At 44.5% G+C, this 21418-nt stretch overlaps 1 pseudogene; it reads right to left on the bottom strand.

The window, feature by feature from the left end:
• Window positions 1-3553: 3553 nt before the first annotated feature.
• LOC138566138 (zinc finger protein 850-like) overlaps window positions 3554-21418 on the bottom strand; it is a 251467-nt pseudogene continuing 233602 nt past the window's right edge.

The raw sequence follows: 21418 nt of genomic DNA, 5'->3' as shown, positions 1-21418 counted from the left end.
TAAGAGAAGCAAAGTGAACCCACACTACTCAGCCTATGCGTCATCATCTTAAGCTTATTTGTTTGTATTATAATTGTTCACAGTTAGATGCCCTGAAGATGGACTCCCCAGTCCTAATGCATCGGCCAACACGGGCTGCCTCGCAAGACCTGGAAGAAAATGCAAATGCAATAAAACATGTTTTTTTTTTAAATGGAGATTTTGGATCTAATTCGTTTTTTGTGGATGTTTTTAAACTGCAATAGTTATACACTACAGAGTTCAGCCAGAACAGCGGGTGCTTCCCACAGTAGCTATACACCACAGGGGTGCTGCCAGAACAGCTGGTGCTTCCCACAGTAGTTATATACTACAGGGGTGCTGCCAGAACAGCTGGTGCTTCCCACAGTAGTTATATACTGCAGGGGTGCTGCCAGAACAGCTGGTGCTTCCCACAGTAGCTATACGCTACAGGGGTGCTGCCAGAACAGCTGGCGCTTCCCGCAGTAGCTATTCACTACAGGGGTGCAGCCAGAACAGCTGGCGCTTACCACAGTAGCTATACACTACAGAGGTGCTGCCAGAACAGCTGGCGCTTCCCACAGTAGCTATACTCTACAGGGGTGCAGCCAGAACAGCTGGGGCTTCGCACAGTAGTTATGTACTACAGGGTGCAGCCAGAACAGCTGGTGCTTCCCACAGTAGTTATATACAACAGAGGTGCAGCCAGAACAGCTGGTGCTTCCCACAGTAGTTATACACTACAGGGGTGCTGCCAGAACAGCTGGTGCTTCCCACAGTAGCTATGCACTACAGGGGTGCTGCCAGAACAGCTGGTGCTTCTCACAGTAGTTACAAACTTCAGGGGTGCTGCCGAACAGCTGGGGCTTCCCACAGTAGTTATACACTACAGGGGTGCTGCCAGAACAGCTGGTGCTTCCCACAGTAGCTATACACTACAGGGGTGCTGCCAGAACAGCTGGTGCTTCTCACAGTAGTTACACACTTCAGGGGTGCTGCTGAACAGCTGGGGCTTCCCACAGTAGTTATACACTACAGGGGTGCAGCCAGAACAGCTGGTGATCCCACAGTAGTTATATACTACAGGGGTGCAGCCAGAACAGCTGGTGCTTGCCACAGTAGCTATACACTACAGGGGTGCTGCCAGAACAGCTGGTACTTCTCACAGTAGTTATACACTACTGGAGTGCAGCCAGAACAGCTGGTGCTTCCGACAGTAGCTATACACTACAGGGGTGCTGCCAGAACAGCTTGTGATCCCACAGTAGTTATACACTACAGGGGTGCAGCCAGAACAGTGGGTGATCCCACAGTGGTTATATACTACAGCGGTGAAGCCAGAACAGCTGGTGCTTCCCACAGTAGTTATATACTACAGGGATGCAACCAGAACAGCTGGTGCTTCCCACAGTAGGTACATACTACAGGGGTGCAACAAGAACAGCTGGTGCTTCCCACAATAGTTATATACTACAGGGGTGCAGCCAGAACAGCTGGTGCTTCCCAGAACAGCTGGTGCTTCCCACAGTGGTCATATACTACAGGGGTGCAGCCAGAACAGCTGGTGCTTCCCACAGTAGTCATATACTACAGGGTTGCAGCCAGAACAGCTGGTGCTTCCCACAGCAGCTATACACTACAGGGGTGCAGCCAGAACAGCTGGTGATCCCACAGTAGTTATACACTACAGGGGTGCAGCCAGAACAGTGGGTGATCCCACAGTAGTTATATACTACAGGGGTGCAGCCAGAACAGCTGGTGCTTGCCACAGTAGCTATATACTACAGGGGTGAAGCCAGAACAGCTGGTGCTTCCCACAGTAGTTATATACTACAGGGGTGCAGCCAGAACAGCTGGCACTTCCCACAGTAGCTATACATTACAGGGGTGCTGCCAGAACAGCTGGGGCTTCGCACAGTAGTTATGTACTACAGGGTGCAGCCAGAACAGCTGGTGCTTCCCACAGTAGTTCTATACTACAGGGGTGCTGCCAGAACAGCTGGTGCTTCCCACAGTAGTTATATACTACATGGGTGCTGCCAGAACAGCTGGTGCTTCTCAAAGTAGTTACACACTTCAGGGGTGCTGCCGAACAGCTGGTGCGTCCCACAGTAGCTATAAACTACAGGGATGCAACCAGAACAGCTGGTGCTTCCCACAGTAGGTACATACTACAGGGCTGCAACCAGAACAGCTGGTGCTTCCCACAGTAGTTATATACTACAGGAGTGCAGCCAGAACAGCTGGTGCTTCCCAGAACAGCTGGTGCTTCCCACAGTAGTCATATACTACAGGGGTGCAGCCAGAACAGCTGGTGCTTCCCACAGTAGTTATATACTACAGGGGTGCAACCAGAACATCTGGTGCTTCCCACTGTAGTTATATACTACAGGGGTGCAGCCAGAATAGCTGGTGCAGCCAGAACAGCTGGTGCTTCCCACAGTAGTTATATACTACGGGGTGCAGCCAGAACAGCTGGTGCTTCCCACTGTAGTTATATACTACAGGGTTGCAGCCAGAACAGCTGGTGCTTCCTACAGTAGTTATATACTACAGGGGTGCTGCCAGAACAGCTGGTGCTTCCCACAGTAGTTATATACTACAGGGTTGCAGCCAGAACAGCTGGTGCTTCCTACAGTAGTTATATACTACAGGGGTGCTGCCAGAACAGCTGGTGCTTCCCACAGTAGTTATATACTACAGGGGTGCAGCCAGAACAGCTGGTGATCCCACAGTAGTTATACACTACAGGGGTGCAGCCAGAACAGCTGGTGCTTCCCACAGTAGTTATATACTACAGGGGTGGTGCTTCCCACAGTAGTTTTTGATAATTTGACAGTGGGTAAATCTGCCATGGGTAGCCACTGAGCCCTTCACTGGTGTGTTCCACTGCGTGTCATTTTCTCTCCCGCCTCACCGATCACACTCTCTGTCCTTCCTGAAAGTAGTGGTGTGCTTTTATAGGCTTGCTGACACCTCACATATCGCACTTTGTCCTTTCTGGAAGTAGTAGTGTGCTTTTAGAGGCGTGCCGACACCTGGGAGTTGTCACAGCATCATCTATCATCAAATAAATAAAAATAAACAAATCTACCCCTGTATTCAGAGTACCCACTGTTCATACATGCCCAAATCATCCCAAAATCACACTCTGGTCGTATCCCTGACTGGCACTTTGTTCTCCTGGTTCTTTTTTGAGTTTTCCTGCCCCACATAACCAGCTTCTGACAACTAGAGGTGGAAACACTGCTGTATTTTCGTCGCATCCCATGGCAGCCAGTGAATATGGACTGATTATATATGTTGTATGAAACATACATTGTCTGAATTCACCATTGCATATACCAATATTCCTGCTGTGGAACCACAAGGAAAATTCAGAGAAATACAAACATGATAAATACGTTCAAGAATTCAACAATCACATTCATTCTAACATAAAAGTGAAAGCAAGACGTCACCCCACTTCCTAAAACACTTCAGTCGCCTCTTTTCCAGGAAGTAGTTTACTCCAGAGTAAAGACAGGAACAAGAAATAGATTTAACACACAAATGGAGGTACTAATGAATATTTATTTTTAATGTAACACAGTGACATATTGCCTCAATTTGTGAACACAGGTGGGCAAGGCTTGAATTCAGCTTGGCAACTTTCCAGGATTACTTTAATTTGTTAAACATTTTTGCCCACTATTCCAACTTGGAATTCAGAGAGCACAGCAATGATATCATTACACCCACAACATTTTCATTTTAGACAGAAAGGCATTATTTGATTTCCAATCATTTTCCCTGTCTACTCTATTTATAAAATGTCACTTTTCTAAAATACATGTCCATATAATATAATGGTACACTTGACATGTTCTCCAGGCCATTCACACAAGAACAGTTTCTTGTAAGACAGTGATTTGACAGTGGGCATGCACCCTCCTTTATGTAATTGCACCTCCATATGCCAATCCCAGGTCAGGGAACTATCTACTAATCTTACATGCCCCAAATAGAGACAGGCAATAGTGTAATACCCCCTTAGATGGGGTTCTGAGGAGAAGAGTGTTCCACTAGAGATAGGCAATAGTGTAATACACTAGAGGGGGTCCTGAGGAGAAGAGTGTTCCACGAGAGATGGGCAATAGTGTAATACACTAGAGGGGGTCCTGAGGAGAAGAATGTTCCACTAGAGATGGGCAATAGTGTAATACACTAGAGGGGATCCTGGGGAGGAAAGGAGCCTAGTGCCGCAGAATGTGTCACAAAAATGGAAACACTGCAGATTTCAGTGAGGAGGATGTTTGAGGTGAGTCATGTGTTTCTTGGAAACAGACGTCGGCAGTAATACTGGAGATCCCAGGTCATGGATTCCATTCTCCATGTTTTCCGGTTGATGAACATTGCCTTTTTACAGGCATTTTGTCAAGCTCAGTCTAATTATCCATCTGAGAATGCAACTTTCTCCCACTTTAAGGAGGGCTGCAGTGTGGAATGTTTTAATCCATATGTTATGAAGTTGAAAGTAAAATTAATTTATGGAGGTGTAAAAGTATAATTCTCATTCCCAGTAGAGGCATTTTTTACTTGAGCAGAAAAGAATGTAACTCCTGGTTTTTCGCGCATCTTTCTATCTAGCAATTCATGTAAAATAAAACATGAATTTTTCCTCTACAGATTAGTCAGTAATACCTGTAGAACACCTCCCATTGGTGAAGCGTGGCTGGTATCGCTGGGCTGAATGTATCCATGGACCCGAGGGGTGAAAGCAGGCAAGCCAGTACCAGGGATTAAGAGCTGCCTTCTTTTAAAAAAATAAATAAAATGCATTCTCTCTGGTACTTATTCATCCAAAGGTCACATGGTCTGTGGTGGTGTGCAATCTTAGACGGCATTCCAGAAATGGGGAGCTAAAACCAAAAAAAGCTACACCCCCTGGCTACCTTCTGAAACAGGAAATTCTCATCTAGAGGAATAGAACTATATATACAAACAGGACAAGGGTGGAAGGACGGACTGTAGAAAAGGGGGGATGTGTGCCATAAAGGGCACAATGGGTTACACACAGCACCTTAAACCCAATCTGAGAGGTCACATGACCTCTCAGATTAGTCAGTGCAGACTGTACAAACCAGAGTGATAAGGTCACATTTCTGAACGCCTGAAAGAATCAGTTTGGCACTTTCCGTGCCACCTGAAGTTAGTCACATATGTCAGGGAGCACAGAATAAAATGGCATTGCCATTGACAAGTCTGGAAATAATGAGGGTTATAGCAAGCGAGTATGAAGGCTAAGAAATGGGAGGATATTGTGCAGCAACTTAATGTGGGAATAAACTGCTGCCAACCACAGCATCTAGGAGACAAGTGAGAGCTCACAGTAAATGTTGACACCTGGGTACATGGTGAGAGCACCAAGCTCAGAGGAAGGCCAGGGAAGCATGCCAAGTACCCTGTTCAACCACAACAACCAATATAGATTTCTCAGTCATTGAGAAACCAATTACTTGTTCACAGTTATCAGACAGCTGTGAAAGTAGAGTGATACCTTTTTTGAGCTCCCAAAAGCATAATAGGATCAGAGTGTTGCAACCGCAGAATCGGAATCTGCAGGACTCGATTAGTCAGGCCAGGAGTAGATCATAAAAAATTAAGAAAAGGGGTTAAGGTACAATCCTGCGGCACGAAACATGTCAATCAGGGACTCTGATATCAAATGAGGCATAATAACTTCTATTACCCTGGAAGGATTCTAAAAAGGAGAAGACTGAGTCCCTGATGCAGGCATCTCTTAGACTAAGTAGGATCTAATGGTCATTGGCTGATTCCCTGAGGCAGGCCTCTCTTAGACTAAGTAGGATCTAATGGTCAATGGCGTCAAAGGCAACCAAGAGGTCTAAGAGAATACTAAAGGTTTCCCACATTCACTTCACCAATGCAGGCTCTAATCTGTAAATGTTATCTGGCACCACCTATACAAGTGGTTTCTCATTTAGTGAGAGTCAGCGTCTTGAAAAATAATTCATAGGACAGTTTCCCTCATATATTCAAAGAGTGTCTATAGTTACTTTCAAAATGTTGAGCCCATTAATCTGCATGAGATCCTTAGGCAAAGAGTTACATAGGATGGATACCTTAGTACAGAAGGTACAGTCTCCTTTTAGAATATTCCAGAAGGGCTGCATTTGAAATAGCAGTGATTCAACCAATCATAAAAAGCCATGTGGGTGCCAAAGGAAAATAGGAACAGCTGTGTCAATATGGTCATCACATTTTAGTAACTAGCCATGCCAAACTTAGACCCATTGAAAAAGTGCCACCTCCTCTCTGAAGCTTCAATTGCAGAGGGGAGTTCACCAGCTACATGTCCTCTCGTAGGACAGATAAGAACACTTGAGTATTCTCCACATTCACTGCACTGCAATGGTTCCTCATTCATGTTTTATCTGGTGCTTAATAATGTTACTGTTCACAATGAAGCTCTTTCCTCATTCTACACTCAGATGATGTTTCTTACATGTATGTGTTTTCTGGTGCCTAGTAAGGTTACTGTTCACAGTGAGGCTCTTTCCATATTCTGCGCAAACATGAGGTTTCCCACCTGTATGTGTTCTCTGGTGGCTAGTAAGATTTCCCTTCCGAGCAAACCCTTTCCCACATTCAGCGCACTCATGAGGTTTCTCACCTGTATGTGTTCTCTGGTGGCTAGTAAGATGTCCCTTCTGAGCAAACTCTTTTCCACATTCAGTGCACACATGAGGCTTCTCACCTGTATGTGTTCTCTGGTGGTGAATAAGATGTCCCTTCTGAGCAAATCTTTTCCCACATTCAGTGCACTCATGAGGTTTCTCACCTGTATGTGTTCTCTGGTGGTTAATAAGCTCTCCCTTCTGAGCAAATGCTTTCCCACATTCAGTGCATTCATGAGGTTTCTCACCTGTATGTGTTCTCTGGTGGCAAATAAGATGTTCCTTCAGCGCAAACCCTTTCCCACATTCAGTGCACACATGAGGTTTTTCACCTGTATGTGTTCTCTGGTGCTTAGTAAGATCTCCTTTCTGAGCAAACCCTTTCCCACATTCAGTGCATTCATAAGGCTTCACACCCGTATGTGTTCTCTGGTGGCTAATAAGATATCCCTTCCGAGCAAATCCTTTCCCACATTCAGTGCAGACATGAGGTTTCTCGCCTGTGTGTCTTCTCTGGTGGATAGTACGATCTTGCTGGTGAGCAAACCCTTTCCCACATTCAGTACATACATGAGGCTTCTCACCTGAATGTGTTCTCTGGTGGCGAGTAAGCTCTTGTTTCCAAGCAAACCCTTTCCCACATTCAGTGCATTCATGAGGCTTCTCACCTGTATGTATTCTCTGGTGGCTAGTAAGATCTTGTTTCCAAGCAAACCCTTTTCCACATTCAGTGCAGACATGAGGTTTCTCACCTGTATGTGTTCTCTGGTGGCTAATAAGATGTCCCTTCCGAGGAAACCCTTTCCCACATTCAGTGCACACATGAGGCTTCACACCTGTATGTATTCTTTGGTGTTGAGTAAGCTCTTGTTTCCAAGCACACCCTTTCCCACATTCAGGGCAAATATAAGGTTTCTCACCTGTATGTGTTCTCTGGTGGCTAAGAAGATATCCCTTCCGAGCAAACCCTTTCCCACATTCAGTGCACTCATAAGGTTTCTCACCTGTATGTGTTCTCTGGTGGGTAGTAAGATTTCCCATCTGAGCAAACCCTTTCCCACATTCAGTGCACTCATGAGGTTTCTCACCTGTGTGCATTTTATGGGGGCAGACAAGTGTATCATGCAAATGGACACTTCTAAAATTGAGTGCAATGATAATGTTTTTCACCTATGTTCTTATGTGGGCAATCAGTATGTTCTTGAGATGGCAATGTTTCCCATATTCTGTATGTGTGCAAGGTTTCTCATCAGTTTACTGCATAAGAGGACACTTCCCACGAAATCTTTTCCCTAATTCAGAGCACAATGTTGCCACTGATTGAAGCTTTGAAAATATTCTGTAGAAGGATATGCTTTGTCCATTTACAAGTGTTTCTCAAAATGCTTCAGATAAACTACCTTTCTTTCAGAAGGTGTATAAAATAATACTCACATGTGTTCTATCAGGAAAAATAGTGAAAACAAAAAATATGTTCTTGGTGAACATCAAGCATTGCCATTTTCATGGCAGACATCCCTCTACCCCAGGATTGACACATAGAACAACCTTTGTTACCGGATGTTACCATGAAGGAGATGCATGGACACAAGCCATCTGGTAGCCAATAGGCTTCACAGTCTCAGTTCCTGAACACTCTGAAAAGACAACTGGACCCCAAACTTGCACACTTCTAAGATGCTTGGAAATTGTATATTCTAATAATGACGCTTTTCACTGCATTAGTCCAGAGAATCTACCAATCACTGCGGTTGCATTTCTGGGGCATCAATCACCTGTTAAAATAAAAGGAGATGCACGTTATTGGTTTCAACACATTCTCAATCGCAGGCATCACATGTAACAGGCAGACAGGTTCTCAGTAGTAGTGATGTGCACTAGTTAATTACTCACGTAGTAGCTCATAAGACGTTGAATACCAGGGTGCCATCTATTGGGGACACGCACTCTAGGGGGCAGAGCAGTGGTTCTCTGATGATAACATATAATGTGATAGAGGCCATATGCAGCAGGAATAGTGGGGTTCATTTTTTTTAAGACTGATTTAGTTTCCAAGAGTATGAGAGTAAAACACAGGCTGGGTGAACAAACATTTTAAGTGCATACTTTAATCATCTGGGCCGTGCATATACATTCTACCATTTTATTTCTTCAGCAATGACTAAACTCCCTTGAAAGCTCCACATTTCCAGATTCAAACGATAAAGGCAGGTGTTTGACACTAGATCAGCAGTTTGCTACTAATCAGGCAGGTTTCGCCAGTCTCTTCTGTAATCACTGATGACTTCCTTACATTAAGGCAAATGTATATTGACACAAACAAAGAGACCAATATAATGCAATGTTTGGCAATAAGGGGAAGTGTACGGGAGACTCTCTACAATATCGTCCCATTTGTCTTCCTAATTTTTTATACAAATGCCATGTACTGAAGATAACTGGCCAAAGAGATACCACTTTTGTTGCTCTTCTCAAAACACCACTGGATAGCGCTCAGAAAGGGTGGGGAGGGGGCACTCTGTTTCATTGTTGATTGGGTGTAAATGGGCCTGTTACTTGTCAGTTTCCCATAACCCGGTCCAGACCCCTTTTTTGTGGACTCTGATTATTGCACCCTAGGTTGCATCTCAGCAAGCCCCTGTACCCTCTGCACTGTGAGCAAGGATTGCTTTCATGACATCTCCAGTAAACAATGGGAATGCAGCCCCAACATTCCTCATATCCAAGAAGGGATCAGCACCATTTACTGATTACACACGTTGTCGTTTGTGTCCCAGAGGGCATTGATCCTGGAATAAGATTTATGTATTTGTGAATAGTGTACATAATTAGTCACCCCAGGATACGCGGGCTACTGTCGGTCAGACTGTCAGTGCTAGGTTATTTACTGTGCGACAGAATATACGAGAAACTATGAGTATTCCAGTATGCATGTGAAGGAGAAGTCAGATCTGGGCCTCATCATGAGTTTGACGTGAGCCTTTAAATGCATTAGTAACAGTATTACTGCCGAATTTAAGGTCTAGCCAAACCAAGAGTTGGCGGAAAATTGCATTTTTACCTCCAGCTTTTTGCTCCAGGTAAAAATGACAATTTTCGGGCTGTTTTCAAGCATTTATGGCGCTATCACCTGTTAGGGAGAATTCTCATTCTATGGCTAATTTCCCTTACCTAGTGAGTCTCCCAGCAGCTTTGCTAGATTTATGGAGTTTATTTTTTCCACTTGGTAAGAGTGTGAGCTTTTCCCCCACTCTTACCTGTGTTTTGCCATGTGTATTTCATCTGTTTTTGTGATTGTGGACTCTGGAGCACACCACTTCAGTAGTCCCAATCTTTTGTGTGTTACACAGCAACTTCAGTGCAGTGACACAGGGTTGTCTTTTAGACTTCCCACCGACTCCATTTCTGGGGCTGACTACTGTCCCCCAGAAAAGGATAAAGTTGCCATTAACTTTACATAGGGGGCCATTACGAGGTAGCTGGTAAGGGATTTCCGGCACCGGTACGGACACCGGTGCTGGAAATCCCTTACCACCCTATTCTGAGGTCCCTTAGCGGGACCTTTCCTTAACCCCTAGTTTTACCAGGCGTTATGGAAGGGACCCGTTAAGGGACTTCAGAGCTAATAACGGTACCGCAAATTGCGGTACCATTATTAGCTCCATCCCCATTCCCATTGAGCCCTATAGGGGCTCGAAGGGGAATGGGGAATGGTTCCCGGAATGGAACCATTCCTCCTACCTCCTACTTCTTAATGACCCCCCTAGTCATTTTAACCACAGATCCAGTACACCCAATCTTACATGGAGTACTGGAAAGGGTAAATTCTTAGCCCTTTTTATCTGTACCTCCTGGAGCATTGTTTCGCTCCCTTAAGATTAAGACTTCGCTGGTGGCAGTGGCATCTACCCTAATTTTCCTACCGAGATTATATCATATAACGTGGTATTGTTTTAGGCTATTTTAGTAGCCTCAAACTTTAAACCTGCTAGCCCAAATACTTTTTATTTCGGCTCCGGTTGGGTTTAATCGCAATTTCTTTTTGTTAACATCCTTCTTGGCTCATTCTTTGCGCGGCAAACCAGGTTTGCCTCTTTGTTCGCCAACCTTTGGCGGGCTTCTGACCAGAAGCACTCCTTTGGCGTCTGAGTATCTAGGTCGACCGAATGTAAGGGAGGGGTGTAGTCATCCCCTGCACAGGTTCTCCTTGGAGACCCTAGTCGCACTTTGTGTTGATTGGCTGAGATGGTTTTCAGGCTGGACAACCCCCCTGCTGAGTGATTGGCAGCCAGGATGTGTGAATGGGGGATTTTGGCATAAAAGGAAGGACTCTTGCGCTAGAAGGCACAGTCGCCACTGGAACTGCAAAGAACCGAAGAGAAGCGGAGAAGAGGACAGATGCTGCAGCCCCGAGTCCCAGTGAAGCCATGCTGCAGTCCTGAGCTATCTACCCTTCAATGACAAAAGAAGATCCAGTCCGGAGTCTTCTTCCCTTGAGCCTGGTGGGATCAACCAGCTCATCTTTTCTTCAATCAGAGAATCCTTTCCTGGGTCGAAATCACTTCTGTGCTGTAGTGGTCAAGATAGCCATCAGAAGAGCCCTCTCCCGATTTAAAGGAGCGCACCTTTTATCCATCGTTGTTCTTTTCGCTGCTGCTGGCCTCATCCCTGGGTAGTGCAGATCGCTCCAGACGTCCTCCTTCTTGTCCCCACGACTGAAGCCGCAGGAACTGTGAGTCTGCAGGAACTACCAGGAACAACTGCCGTGGCACCAGGTTTTCTCCAACAGAATAAGGTACTGTGCACCCTTGGTCTTACTCTCCGTCTGATGAGCCAGAATCGGGGTGAACCCTTTACCTCCACGAAGATTTTTTCTTTCTTCCCTCCTTCTTATAACTTTTCCTTCCATTTGATAATCTTACGAACTCTTGGCATCTCGAATCTCGAACTGTTCAACGTGTGATCCTCAGCAACTGAGCATCTGCTACATTGACCTTGCCGCAGGCCTATTGATTTTAATCTGTTTCTTTGAACAAGTCATCGAGTCTCCTTGCCTTGAAAAAGTATTGCCTTTGATTTTTCTTCACTTTTCCCTTGTTTGAAATTCTTAAGTACAGAGTGTGTTTTGACTTTGTGAGCATTTCTATCCGCGGTTACGCGTTAGTATCGCAACACCGGTCTGTCAAATCCTAAAGTACTTACCTTGAATTTACTGGCACAAGTGGAATTGGTTATGTGTAGTGTATTTTACATGTGGTTTCGAAATTATAGAAGTGAAGTGTTTTATAACAAATGGTTTAAAAATAAATGTACTTATATTTTTTACCTGAAACCTTGAGTCAGTGTTTGCTTGAGTCACAGTAACTGTGGTCCCTTTGTGTAATCTCTGCTACTGCTCATATACTCTTGAGATAAGCCTGGCTGCTCCGCTACTGCTACCACTCTAACATAGTAGTACAGGCTTGTACCAAAGGTGAACTTGTATTACCACTTGTAGTCTTAATTGTGTGTAGTGGTCCCTAAGGGCACTACACAGGATTCTGCCTAACATCACCGCCGGCAGTAATGGCGCTCTATGGACCCAATGGGGGAAGGAGATTTACCGCACCTGCAACGCGTGATACGGTGCATATTCCAGACCAAGTTGCAGTAGCGCTATTAGCGTTGGGTGGTATCCCAGCAGTATTACTGCCGGGATACCGCCCAACTTGTGATGAGGCCCAGAGTCTTGTCTGCCATTGCATACTCCATCCAGGACATACCTGAATTTATGATCAGCTAAAAAAATCCATCAAGAGTACAAAGGGGAGATTTCGGTCCTCAGTGAATCTTTAGTTTTATTTTAAATGAAATGGAAAAACAGATCAATGTAGAAAGCCTGCTGGGAGACCGATCTGAACAGTGTTTCTAAATTGAACACGAGTGTGCGCAGGCGCAGCAGGACCAGTAGATGGAAGTTAGGGACACTACGTAAGTGTGTGTAAATGTGTGTGTCTGTTCATGTATGTGTGTGTGGGAGGACTAGCAACCTTTGGCCTAGGGGCAACCCAGGCTGCAGCGGTCAGAAAACACAATCCAAATAGTAAATTTGACATTTAAAAATACTTAAATAACATAGGAAACAACAAATAAGTGGTGTTTAAACCATGTATTTTTCATGGCGACAATTCAGAGAAGACACAACTCGCAATATCCTAAAGGCGCATGAATGGATCAATCGGCAATTCCCATAATCAATACCACATCAGCCGCACCATTCCCCTCTTAATGTTGTGGTGGCCATATTAGAAGATCCCTCTACACCCTGCCGGCATCGAGGAAACAGCAATACTAATGCTGAACTCCCACAAAGCCAGCCGACACGGGCCCCAAAAAGACGCACATGAGCCCATGCTCCTTGTAAAGATGGCTGCCGCCATCACTGCCCCGGAACCTACACACATCTCTACAGAAGCACGCTGCTGTGCTCCAGTGCTCCAAGATGCCCTGCTTCCTGGATCGCCCGATTGGCCAGGTCCTCGTCAACAACAGGATGAGGAAACACGCCGGCAGGCGATGCCAGCCTCTAGCCAGGGCACGCGCGCGCATGATACCATTCCCCTTGTAAAAAAACCTTTTACCAACATCTCTATGCCCTTTGTTCGTGCCACACGCCGTAACACCCACTCGCCATTCCATATTGACGATCTTCTACCAAAGCTAATCCTTACCAAGAAGATAAGCGCCCGGCCACACCTGGATCATAGTACTGAAGCTAAGCACCCTACGACCTCTATCAGTTGCCATAATCGCATTATGACCCTTTTCAGATCCACTGCCAGCCACTTAACCCCTAGCCCCCCCCCCTTTCTATTTCATACCACCAGCTATTACACTACACTCACACAACTCCATACCACTGAGGCACTTCTCACATACAATTTACCTTCCGCTGGATACCCGTTCCATGCCATCTCCATAGTCCCGGTCAGGGCACATTGAAGGACAGTGTGCAAGTAAAGAGACTGTGGAACCCATGGAGTTGAAGGAAATAATAAAAAACTTGTATCGAGAGGAATCTGTGGAGAACTGGGGGTGCACTAGTTCTAATCCCGTGTTATTCTTGGAATTTTGAGAGACTCGAACTTTGAGCCATTGTTTTACTCAGGAGAAGGGAGCCCTTTTCCTGGGCTATAATACTCTTTTTGTTAGCTTAGTGATTTGTGTTTAATTGGAAGGGAAAGAATAGGAGTTTTGACTAGGACAGTACTTTTACTTTTGACACAACAGACTTCCTGACTGGCCCAAGTTGTAGTGTTGTTGAGGTTGGGAAACCACCTCTAGAACAAGTGATAGATAGGGTTGATTTGATACAAATAAAAGTCTACAGCAACAAACATGCCTTTTCTTGTTCAGACTCCTCATTCCATGTTACCATAAATGGTGTCAAGAGTGAATCCTGCCCAACTGACATAAATTGGGGGACCCTCCAGTGCACTAAACTGACTGTCAAAGCTTCTAATCCCACGGTAACAACTCCTGAATCAATTGGGTTTGATATATGTAGCAGCCAGAACGTGGTTGTTCATGCAGGAGAACATCAACTAGTGGCTACAAGCTTAATATTGTCTCACCCCCAACCTCCCCAGAGGTACATATGTCAGGATGGTATTGAAGTTTGGCTTAGCCTGGCGGTATGTTCTGGATGGGGTACTGGAAGTAATTGACCCAGACTATCGGGGGATATTAAAGTGTTGATACATAAACATGGGAAAAGGCCTACTACATAAAGATTGAGGAGAATATAGCCTAGGACATATTGGAATGTGCTCTCTTTCCAAAACCTGTGGAGGGAGGAGAACAGGAGATTACAGAGAGGGGCACCAAGGGTTTTGGGAAAGCTGATGAAGATCACCAAACTGAACCTTTCCCCACAACAAAACAAGATGTATATGGGGAAAATGCTGAAATGCATGGGCCGGTGGATGAAGACACCCAAGTAGTCCTGGAACTTGCATTCGCAAAATTGAATGATCCCATTCTGACAAAGGCTTACCATCAGGCCATTACAGAAGGAAGGTACTAAAAAAGGAGGGCCCTTTCTTTTAATAAAATAAGCTGCTTTACCGAAAACATTTGATATCTGAGGGAGTCTAGCGAACATAACTGGTGGTTCCCAGGAGTCACAGACGGAGAGTCCTAGAGATGGCGCATACCCCTCTAACATCCAGGCACTCAGGCGCCACGAAAACGCAGAACAAAATATTACCAAGTTGTTCTACTGGCCTGGTGTACATGTGGATGTTAAGAATGTTGTGGCCACATGTGTATTATTCCAGAAGGCCACAAGTTCTGCTATGCCCCCCGCCCCATTACAGCCCCTTCCAATCATTGCAATCCCTTTTTTGAGAATAGGCATGGACATTATTGGCCCCTTGGAACCAAGTACATTTTGGCAATTGTGGATTACAGAACCCGCTATCCAGAAGCATTTCCCGACAGCGGGTTGAGATAATACCAATGGTGAAAGGCACTATACAAATGTCCATTACATTACGTTGCATGAAGAGAATTATCTTTCAACAAATATCAAAATACTACATTAATTTCCTGTCATGCGTGGGTTTTACCAAAGAAATTCACTGACCAGGACAGTAGATTCATGTCGAAATTCATGGCAGAGGTCAAACAAATCCTCTTAAGTACACCTTGGTCGTGTGTTCTGGACCTGCTCCTATCCTCGTTCGCCTGTTCTATTGAGGACTTCACAAGCTACAATACCCACCAATCAACACAGCATTTTCTGTGAATCCCCTGTGTTTTTGTTTGACATAGTTAAAAAAAAAACGCCCACTCTGTGGGGATTAGCTGCTTGGATTCTCCCAGGTTGCTCAGCTATATTAGCGAGTTTAACCGCACACAGCGCGCACGAGCAAGTACTCGTAAGTACCGCTTGGCCGCGCAGGCACGGTGCCTTGTTAGTGCCTAATTTTTATTTCATTTGGACCATTGTAAGCTGAAACTAACTCTACACCTCCTTTCAAGGGAGACATGTTGAGAACACGTCTATTTTCTTTGCTTGTCTGTTGTTGATTGCTTGTATATGATTTTTGTTATTGTTCTGCTCTGCTAGGGAAGTATATTGTTGTGTCTCACATTGTTCCTTGCTTTTGTAACTACTTTCTTGGGTCTTTTTCATTAATGATTGCATATACTTCATACAAGCTCACAGCTAACATGCCTCCAATAGCGCCACTGTCGCTATCAACCCAATTTGAACCATTAACACTCCCACCCTCACCTGATTCTGTTTTATTACCCCGAACATTTGTCTCTGCCACTTCTGTGACCCCCACGGTCTGCCAATCAGCACACTAGATTTCCATTTAATCCACCAAACAATATATTTGGCACCTCACCTTTGTCTCCCGCTACCATCTCATCATGTGAAGTACATACACCCTCCCCTTTAACCATCGGGAAACTTAATGTATCCAAATGTACTACTGTGAGGCCCGTTAACACTCAACCAATCTCTGACTTGACGATGATGGAATCCACCAAACACGGTCATGTTTTGCATCCGTCAAAGCTGTCAATTTCTCCACTTGCATTTCCACAACTATGATCCGATTCAGTTGCGCTATCAATCCATGCGAGCACACGTGGGTCTGATCCCTCCTCTCGAGGGGTTGATTATATACCTAGTCCTAGCGCTCCCCACGCGAATGACTTGCCTATGCTCAAATCCTTTGCAATGCCGACTCCTCGGCCGAGTCACCCTTATCCAACTGGTACCTCGGCACAAACTATTTTAATGATTCCACCAGTGCTCTCAGCACTTAACACCGCTGTATACAGTCTGTGCAAACTTTTTGAATCGTTGGACTCCAAAGTCACCCATCAAGCCCTACAATTTGAAGACTTGATGAAATGGTTGTCCTCACAACAGTTGTCAAATATTCCTCAAAGCCAGGGATGTCCCGAAGAGTCTGTTATCTTGATTTCTAACCACTTGGCTGACGGTGACCTAAATAGACCCAGTGCACGAACACCATCTCATACTCAGCAAGTGGTCACTCCTGCTGTCTTGGTTCCTTGCCCTCTTCCGCCAATTCCGGGCATTATAGGACCGGTGGCGTCTCACATGGGTAACCCCACTCCCTTGCTGCCGATTCCAATTCTGGGCACCGAGGTTCCACCTCGACTAGTAGAGACGCCAAATTTACAACCGATTGTGAATGAAGGGCAAAGTCACCTTCAACAGCTGAAATCCAGAAACCCGAAGCTCAACTATAATAAAAAATAAAATAAAGAATCGGCCATTCCGATAAAAAAAAACAAAAAATATGATTGTCACCATGAATCCAAAAAGCATTCTTAATACCTTTTTCAAAACTCTGTGTAAGCCGGCATTCTTACCTGCACCAACCAATCCATCAGTCTTGCCAGAGGCGAATTAGAGCAACCCAGGACAGCGGGAGTGACAGGCCAGCCATGACTTTCAATTTTCAATTCCAGTGCTAACCCAAGGTCCACTGTGATTCTTTCTCCTTTATCACAACTAGTTCACTCCTTGCGTGAGGCGTAGGAAAGCTCCTCCCAAAAACCAAATCCAACTGCCTGCGCCTTTGTTTGCAACAAGTCGATGCCAGGTATTGTCCAACAAATAACAGCTAAATCTGGGTCCCAGAAACCGCAAGTGTCATTACAACCGACAAAGGCTCCTTTGATTCAGCCAAAATCAGAATCCTTCGCGCCTTTACCACAACAGCCTCACCTAGTGGACCCTTCTGTGTTCCAGACTGTAACTGACGAACTTAGGAAAAGAGTGGACGATTATCTAGCCACTCATCTTGCAAAAACTTTTTCCCAAATAGTTGGTCAGCCTCATTGCCCGTCTGAAGTGGCACAAGGTGCTGGTAATTAGCCTGGCCCTACTTCCTTTAATCACTCAGCTAATTCCAGGGATGAGCAGTTGCAAAAGAATGCATGGCCACTCGATTGCCTTAAAACCCCTACCACTCTGAAATGGCCTTCCCGTAAATCTGAAACCCAGCTCCCTTCACGGCATTTACATCCACAATGCGCAAAGTTTCACACGCTGATTCTAAAATGCAGAGAGGGAGACCACCCCGTGTATGACCTAAATGGACAAAGTGTGCTAAATATATTTGGCGAAATAGAAGATCTGTCCAACATAGACCAGATTGAATTTCTAACTGACTCACCACTTTCTATAGTCAGACTTTGGATCCCATCAGGCGTGGTCTGGCACTCAATATGGTGCAATAAAATGCTCCTATTTGACATGGGTTTTTCTGCTAGCTGAGGACTCGGAATATACCATACCGAAATCCAAATTATATACTACACTGCCTAAGATCTATCAAGGAACACGTCGAGAAACCAGAGAGAATTGGGTGTCTGAGAGTGCACAGCAATAACAACTAAAAAGTACTAATCTAACAAAATTAAGTATTGTCAGCTGGAATTCCAGAGGCCACAGTCACCTATCTACCTCATTTAGAGAGATGTGTGATTCTTATCACATCATAGCATTGCAAGAGACTTGGTTAACTAAATCACCACTCTGGGACAACTATGAATTGTCCCTAATTCCAGCAATTCCAATGGGTGGCCGGCCATCATCAGGATTATTGGTTGCTGTCAACATTCAAGTTGGTCTTTCCATTTTGCCATGGGCTTCCGTTGGACCACACATTCAGTTAGTTAAGATCATTCACGGTGCACAAATTCTAGCTGTGATTAACATTTATTGAAATGTTGTTAGCATGCCCGATGACACCTTTTTTTCTGATCTTAGAGACACCCTACAGCTTATTACACTGGACAACTCGATAACATATACCATCTTATTGGGCGATCTAAATTTAGATTGCTAGAAACTTAGATCACATAGCCAAGCAGCGCAAAAGTGGATGGCACTTATGAGGGAGCGAAATTACTACATGGTGAATGGTTCAGTGCAAGGGGATGTTCCAGCCCACTATACATGGCATCGCGGTTCATCCACCAGTATAAGTGATTACATCTTTGTTGACTCCAAACTATTCCAAAAGATTGAATCACTAACCATACAAAATCACCCTAAGAGTGATCATAGTTTGTTGTCTCTCTATATTAATATAGTTATGATGCCAAAGCCTAGCAATGCCTATTATAGTGGTAATATGGAAGTTAACAGTTCGCGTTCTTGTCTCGGATGGAACGCGAATAAACTGAATGAGTTTGACCATCTGGTTACTGTCAATTTCAACGCATTCGGTAGAAATGAATATAGAGATTTGCTATGCTCCTTTGCACAAACAGTTACAATTCCCCAGCGTAACATCATCAGACATCCACATGCCTTTGACTCTACCATTAGAAAAAGAAGAGCGGAATTCAGGTTGACCAAAAAACAAATTCTAATGTCAACATCAGCACTTATATGGGTGGAACTTAAATCTGCTAAATGCAAATATAAGAACTGGTTGCGTGCCCGAAAGTCAATTCTATTCCAGCAAGATATCGAAGCCATGGCGCTCGCAATGCGCAACAAGAATTCTTCTGGCATGTGGTATTTGTTAAACAACCATAATTGCCATCAGCAGGCAGATGCCCAGCTCAATGGAGTATCGGAGCAAGGATGGGTCAAATATTTTACAAATCTTGATGCTGACCTAAATTCTGCTGAATGTGTTTACAAATCAGCATCTATTTCATCTTGGCATGTGGAAGCTTCCTATGAAACGATCTATCATATCATACAAAAGATCAGTTCCTCGAGGGCAGAAGGTCCAGGTGGGTTATCGAATCAAAAGTTTAAAACACATCCACAGAAATGGGCACATATATTGTCAACAATCTTCAAAGACATATTATACACACGTACCATCCCGTTATCTTGGAAGTGCTCTATAATAATTCCTATTTTCAAAAAAGGTGATCGATCTGTCCCCGTGGTCTACCGCCCTAAAGCTTTACTAGACACACCTGGCAAGATCTTTACTGGGCTTGTACTTCGCGAATTTAACAGCTGGACAAAGACCTGTCATCTTCGTGACGCCAGTCAAACGGGGTTTATGGCGGGCATAGGAACGAACATCAACCATAAAAGCCCAATGTCAGGAGATTAAACATCAGATCTTTTTTGCATTTATCGATCTGAATGCAGCTTTCGATTCAGTCAGCCGCCTCTTATTGGTGAATAAACTAAAAAGAGACAACTGTCCGATTTCATTGCTAGATATTATTTATTCATTTCACTACGCAACATCTGTCAGAATTCGAATCACCCTAGATGACTCAAATTCCTACATTTCGGGGACTAAAGCAGGGGTGCTCGTTGGCCTCTGCCGTCTTTAATTATTACATACATGATGTTAAAGAGCCAATGTCAAAGGTAATTTCAGATTCCCCCAAGTTGAACACCCATCAAATTCAATCACTCATGTATGCCGACGACTTGATCCTAATTTCTAGGACTCAAGTCGGACTACAGCGCTTACTCAACGTGTTCCAGGAGTATGTAACATTGAATGAACTTTCGATCAATTCCACGAAAACTCAGATTGTACAATACTCCCTTAGACGCGCAGGACCATTGTCATTTGTTTGGACCATTGGCTCTACCCCGATTGAGAGAGTACCTAACTACTGTTACTTGGGTATGATTTTTGACAGAAATCTGAAAGCACATGGCCAGTTGGAGCGGGTGGAGAACAATTTCAGCCATTTCCCAAGCCTGCATTATTATGCATAAATATGGCAAATTCTCTATCTTGCCAGCATGGCATTTTTGGACAAAGAAAATCGTTCCAATATTACTTTATGGCCTTGAATCCTTGCCTACGGAGTCCTCCTTTGAATTCCATCCATGGGAAGCTACATTTTGGCGTTCAGTGCTCCACCTGCCCCAATGTACACCGATACCCTGGCTGAGATATGAGTTGGGGTTGCTCTCTCTCCAGGCGCATTACAGCTGGCGCCTGTGCTCCTTATTTAGAAAATACTTGATATCCACAACTGAAAATGTACTGCTAAAAAACCTTTTAAAATATGTTTTTACATCTAAATATGTATTTGTGAATATCTGGTTGAATTAAGCCTACTATATCCTTGCAAAAGCTGGCATAACTATCGATCTGTTGTTATCCAACCCCGAAAAAGCAAAACTAAAGATTCAGCAGACCGATTGGATAAATACTTGCAAACTTTGTCTTACCTTTTGTGATGGTAACAGGCCCGTTATTAGCTCCATCCCCATTGAGCCCTATGGGGGCTCAAATGGGAATAGGGAATGGTTTTGTGCATGAGGAATTACCGGGTCCTCCAAGGTCGGAATGACCCGGTAATTCCTCATTCACAGAACCCGGTATTGGAGCCCGGTATGGAGGCAGCCATGCCCCCATACTCGTAATGAGGCCCTCTATCTTTGTTCTGTTCATCCCACTGCCTGTTTTTAAATAAACGCTAATATGCACTTGTGCCCACTACCCAAAGAGCATTCCTCATGGCACCGCTGCAATACACTGCCGCTCCTCACACAACCTTACTGCCACTGCATTCTGTGTCATTCTTTGTTTATCTTTAACATGTTTACCGCTCCTGCTAACTCAATGTATGCTTAAAACATGCTCCCGTACAATTGTATACAAGTTTTTTTTGCACACCTCTCTATATTTTACCTCAGCGACCTATCATTGACCCTGCTGCATCGCCGCTTTCTTTTTAGTAACCCTCCTTGACTGATC

Source organism: Ambystoma mexicanum, chromosome 2p, assembly GCF_040938575.1.
Source record: "Ambystoma mexicanum isolate Mex_15411 chromosome 2p, UKY_AmexF1_1, whole genome shotgun sequence".
In the NCBI taxonomy this organism is placed as follows: Eukaryota; Metazoa; Chordata; class Amphibia; order Caudata; family Ambystomatidae; genus Ambystoma; species Ambystoma mexicanum.
The sequence above is the reverse complement of the archived record's forward strand: the minus strand, read 5'-3'. Positions and strand labels throughout refer to the sequence as shown.